The sequence below is a fragment of the Haliotis rubra genome, unplaced genomic scaffold (assembly GCF_003918875.1).
Source record: "Haliotis rubra isolate DU_JTF1 unplaced genomic scaffold, ASM391887v1 Scf91, whole genome shotgun sequence".
NCBI lineage: Eukaryota > Metazoa > Mollusca > Gastropoda > Lepetellida > Haliotidae > Haliotis > Haliotis rubra.
Window position 1 is genome coordinate 597,294 of NW_025767646.1, and position 6,000 is coordinate 603,293.

A 6,000-nucleotide genomic window follows, 5' to 3' on the forward strand; every position below is an offset into this window, starting at 1 on the left:
GATTTTTCTTTACTATGAACCATTTTTCTGTAAAATATGTTCACTTCAGAGACTAGTTGTTAGTCTAGACTGAAGGGGTACTTCTAAGTTTTGAAAATGTGGGAATAACAAAATAACAAGGAATGGAAGTGGTTGTACCATAGGTCAAATTCAGTATTTAACATTCAACCGAGTTTAAATTCAAATAAAAGTGCCATCCTAAGTGTCCACTTGAACTGGTTGTAGTGTTGTGATTCTGGTATAGACTGTGTTATTTATGGTGGTTGATGACTTGGATACTTGAGCCTGTCAACATACAGATGACATATTTATGGCCTGAGACACCTCATAGAGACTCTTGGACTCAATATCTGTCACAGACTTGTTGTTCAAACATGCCAGACTTCAAGTCATTAAAGGCTCAAATTCATATATTTTTGTATTGGAGATTTTGTTAAATGTGTACATGAAATATGATTGGGTGAATGTTGTTTTATAGCAGTCAGTATATTTTAGTTTTGTCACAATGGATTGTTAGTACATATAATTGGGCTGGTCCATGCAAACCTGAGTTGATAGCATGAGCACAATCCCTGTCATCAGGGATGATGACATATGATTAGCTAATCACAGACTGGAACCTCTTTATGTTCCTTTTTGAGGGTCAGTACCATACCCATGCTCTTGGTTTTACCAAAGCGGTAAATGTCTTTCCTCTCATATAAACATGGCAAGCTGTGATGTAACTGAAATGTTGCTCAGTGCAGCAATAAAACCAACTCACTCACTCAAGCATTCTAAACCTTGAATGATGACTGGATGGCAACAATGTCCGTTTGGTTGTCATTTGTGAACAGTTCATGAAGGAGGGTTAATTCCCTATGTCATCATACTCACACTATCAACCAAATGTTTCAAAGTTTAAAACTTACACAGGGACTTCATTGACTGAAATACCTGTCATTATGGTATTTGAATGTTCTTGACAAAAAACCCAAACAATTGGAATATTAATATTCCATTCACTTGGATTAATGCTCACACTATGAAACTTAAACTTCTAATGAATACTGGATGATATTTTCCTCCCTGATATAGCTTAAATAATCAAACTCATAAAAAGACATCAAATGGCTGCAATATTGTATTCAATTTGTTTTATACTTCCACCATGACAGATATTTGAATTACATTCTCAACTCCATCAGGAGTATACAAAACAAACTTCCAATGAGTTGTTGGAAGGTTAATCATATACCATCTAATCCTACTGGGTACCCTGTGAACAGATGAATTTAAAACAAAGTCTCTTGCTTAAATAGACATGACTTATATGTATATATTTTGAAGCCCATTTCTGGTGTCCCCTGCCATGATATTTCTGAAATATTGCTGAAAGTGATGTGAAATCTAACTCACTCACTTACTATATGTATATATGTTATATGTATTTCAGTGTGGATCAGGATGGAAGTCCTAGAAACACTGGAGTCAGCCAGACCGAAAATGGTCACCCTCCCATCAAATCTCTGCACCAGAAGCTGACAATACTGAACACACGTCTTGCTGCATCAGTTTTGTGAGTATCAAATAGTGAAGTTTGGTTGGATGTACAGGATGTATTGGATGTACAATTCTGCGCCAAAGTATAATCAATTTTCATGCAGATCACTTGCTATGAAGAGTGAATAGTCTGTCCATGTTGACAACCAAGTTTCTTTGTTCACAGGCAAAATGGCCGACAAATGTAATATGTGATGCAACAATGTAAGTAAAGGAGGAAATGGTTTTACACTGCTTTTAGAAATATTCCAGCAATGTCATGGCAGAACAAGGATTCAAAAGTGCATATTGTCAGTGATGTTTATTTTTTGTAAATGTAAACAAAAAAATAATTTAAAACTGTATTTGTAGAGTCATGAGTTTTTAATAGATTTCAAATTGAGGGTCTGTTAGTTGGTATGATTTTTATTTTTATTTTTTTCATACATCATTTTATTCCCAGAATTATGTTTACAGACTTTACCTCAGTAGTATTTGGCTCTGTACAGGTAGCTTCTTTGTATGTTAGCTTGTTAGACTTAGTTGGTATGATGCTTGTTTCAATTCACCAGACTTGTACCCAATAATGCCGAAAGCCAGGAAGGGCCATACATCATTGGTGATGAACTAGAACTGGATTGTCTGGTAGAGACTGACATGTCATAGACATGACACAACTGACTTTTGTTTGTTTCTTTGTTAATCAATGCCACACTCAGCAATATTCCAGCTATATGGTGGCAGGCTATGAATAATTGAATCTGGACCAGACAATCCAGTGATCAACAACATGAGCATCGATCTACACAACAATAAGATGTGTCAACCAAGTCAGTGACCACCCAATCCTGTTAGTTGCCTCTTATGACAAGCATGGGTTGGTGAAGACCAATTCTAACCAGGATCTTCACGGGTATGATGGCGACGGCATCATTACATAACATTAATTCTTTCACTGATTATTGCTGACTAAGGTCAAATGCAGTTTCACTGTTTCGTGTCATTTGATTACTACAGATTATCATAAAATTAATCAATGGTTTTACATGTTATTCTAAAGCTTTTTAAGCTGTCTCAGTTCCTAAACTGGGACAACACAATTGAGGGCGTTATCCTCAGAATTTATTGGAATAATTATCTATGGATTAGCAGTATGAAAAGAAATTGATTTTTTGTGGGAAATATTAATGTACCTTTATTACCTGAGGGCAGAGAATCAATGAAGACTTATACTTGTCTTATTTACAGTGCTGTGCAAGGAAGAAGGGGAGTTAAGCAAATATTTGCACCTGGAGGTTACCATACAGACATGTAAACGATTCATCCAAATTGGAATCCATTAAATAAAGATTTTTTTAAGTCCAAGCTTACTAGGAAATTTATTATGTAGTTTTGATTTGAACATTTTTGTGGTTTTGATTGGGATGAAAAAAATATGTTTTGGGAGGATGATGGCAGCTGTAGACATGATGTGGACACTGATAGAGGAAGTCGGGGCACACAGCAACATCATTGACAACATCCAGGCACAGTGAACACGTGGACACAATACAATATCCAAAAACATGCATGTCAAGTGGAGTTAAGAATGGAACAAACGGAAATGAGAAACAAATGACTTTTGCCTGTCTTAAGTTGTGAGTGAGTGAGTTAATATTTAACGTCACATCGGCAATATTGCAGCCATATCGTGACGATCTTAAGTTGTGAGTAAAATTAACACATTCACAAAGTGGGGATTATGGAATATTGTTTCCCTGTCATAGAAAAATTCTGCAGTTTGTTTGCGAGACTAACACTAAGTCCCTGAATATATATATTTTTGACAGTAACAAATAAATTCATTTAAACCAAAAGGAGCCCCAGTGAGTTGGGAGATTCAGAAACTGAGGAAATCTAGACTTGCTTCACTTAGAGCTTTAGCATTGCAGTGTAGGCTCGGCAGTAGGGAAAATAATGTGGTTCAGGGACTGTGATACAGACTATTTGTTTACAGTCAGTACTGTAATTACAGTCTTGGTATGAGAGCTAGTCCGTCAAACAAACAATGAAACAAAATACTGGTAACCAGAAGTTCTAATCAAGACAACAGTTCTTTCACTTTCTGAAAATGAAGAGATATGAAAGGACAATAAAACTAAATCATTTTCAAAACAATTTTTGAATTCTGAGACTTAATGTAAGTCTAAATTAGCACCTGTCTGTATATCTGAAACTAGTAACAGGAGAAATAGCCATTTTCAGAAAATGTATTAATTTTTATTATTGATATTAAAAGGTCAAGCTATGTGTTTTGTCAAGATTCCAACACTATGTTCCATAAGAGGAATTAAGGGATATCTTTGGTTTGACGTTAATCTGATATATATATTTTGATAACCCCAAACATCATTTTTAAATATTAATACTCCATAATGTTCATCCAGATTTTTAATTATTGAAAATAATTTCTTTTTTTAGCTGTTGGTTGGTTCAGGCTTGTTAGTGATATGATAACTACGAAGTATTTTTACGTCAAGCAGCTTAGAGTACTTCAGTTGGTTTAAGGGATTATATATGACAGGTACACCCCCACATCAGGAATCCATTTCCTTAAACTTCCATAGCTAAACAGGTTTTGCCCCTGACACTATAGATTGCAGAGGCTGTGAAAATATTACATGTCTCCTATCTTGTGTGATGGTTATATGATGAGAGAGAGAGAGACCTGTTCAGCAAGGATGTGTGCACCTGTCAAAAAGCACATAATACGAACATCCCATTGGTGAATATACCTGTCACAGGGCACGTTAAAATATGTATTTTATGAAAAAATAAACAATCTAGATTATATAACAGTAATTACAACCAGCACTATTCAACTGCAGCATCAGAAAATTATTTTTTAGAAAGAGTGAGTGAGTGAGTGAATTTGGTTTTATGCCACTTGTAGCAATATTCCAGCAATATCATGGCAGGGGACACCAGAAATGGGCTTCACACATTGTACCTATGTGGGGGATCGAACCCGGTTTTAGAAAGAAATGCATTGTGTAACAGTAGATTTCATAAATTGAGAATTAGTCAAATGGTGAAGTGAATGTTTCAGAACACAAAAATAATGTAATAACAAAATATGAAATGTCAAATACATAACACTGTAGTTGAGTTCATAAGACAGCATTATTTATAATCACAATAAATTTTGTATGCATTTAAAAACTGCATGTTGTATTGTATGATCAATGCGGACATGTGTTTGTAAACCTACAGGCACTTCAAGTGAATATGTCACAAACATCATTCAAGTGAGTTGACAGGGGGAAGAATAGAGTTCTGTTGTGTGTAACAGCAAAGAATTATACGATTTGGCTTACCAGTAGATAGAGGTAGTGATTCCAATACGTTGTAGCTCATCTCTGGATGAATGTAGGTCACTTGGCTATATACAGATATGAAAATGCATAAGGTGAAATGTAATAGCACCTGTGATTGGGTGGGTTAGGCCACAGTCAGATAGAATGTTTGTAAGAGTAGGCCACACACAGCAGTACAGTGTTTGACATGGTAGGACACAGGCAATTATACAATGTCTGTCATGGTAGGCCATGTACACCAATACAATGTTTGACAGGGTAGGCCATGCATACCAATACAATGTTTGACAGGGTAGGCCATGCATACCAATACAATGTTTGACAGGGTAGGCCATGCATACCAATACAATGTTTGACAGGGTAGGCCATGCATACCATGCCATGCCATACCAATACAATGTTTGACAGGGTAGGCCATGCATACCAATACAATGTTTGACAGGGTATGCCATGCATACCAATACAATGTTTGACAGGGTAGGCCATGCATACCAATACAATGTTTGACAGGTTAGGCCATGCATACCAATACAATGTTTGACAGGGTAGGCCATGCATACCAATACAATGTTTGACAGGGTAGGCCATGCATACCAATACAATGTTTGACAGGGTTAGGCCATGCATACCAATACAATGTTTGACAGGGTAGGCCATGCATACCAATACAATGTTTGACAGGGTAGGCCATGCATACCAATACAATGTTTGACAGTGTAGGCCATACATACCAATACAATGTTTGATATGGTTAGGCCATGCATACCAATACAGTGTTTGATAGGGTTAGGCCATGCATACCAATACAATGTTTGACAGGGTAGGCCATGCATACCAATACAATGTTTGATAGGGTTAGGCCATGCATACCAATACAATGTTTGACAGGGTAGGCCATGCATACCAATACAATGTTTGACAGGGTAGGCCATGCATACCAATACAATGTTTGACAGGGTTAGGCCATGCATACCAATACAATGTTTGACAGGGTTAGGCCATGCATACCAATACAATGTTTGATAGGGTTAGGCCATGCATACCAATACAATGTTTGTTATACAATGTTTGGTGTAGACCATGCATACCAATACAATGTTTGATAGGGTTAGCCATGCATACC

The 6,000-nt window shown here is 36.5% G+C and overlaps 1 protein-coding gene and 1 long non-coding RNA gene across 2 annotated transcripts in view; one reads left to right on the forward strand and one right to left on the reverse strand.

The window, feature by feature from the left end:
• LOC124264132 overlaps nt 1-1,540 on the forward strand; it is a 182,128-nt gene extending 180,588 nt beyond the window's left edge. The window contains exon 4 of the long non-coding RNA XR_006895063.1: nt 1,436-1,540. This is a non-coding gene — a long non-coding RNA (uncharacterized LOC124264132). The remainder of the gene's footprint in view (nt 1-1,435) is intronic.
• Nucleotides 1-4,903, reverse strand: part of LOC124264131 (frizzled-5-like) — a 242,491-nt gene extending 237,588 nt beyond the window's left edge. Inside the window, exon 1 of the mRNA XM_046698851.1 lies at nt 4,878-4,903. The gene's annotated coding sequence lies outside the window, so the exon portion shown is untranslated. The remainder of the gene's footprint in view (nt 1-4,877) is intronic.
• Nucleotides 4,904-6,000: the final 1,097 nt, after the last annotated feature.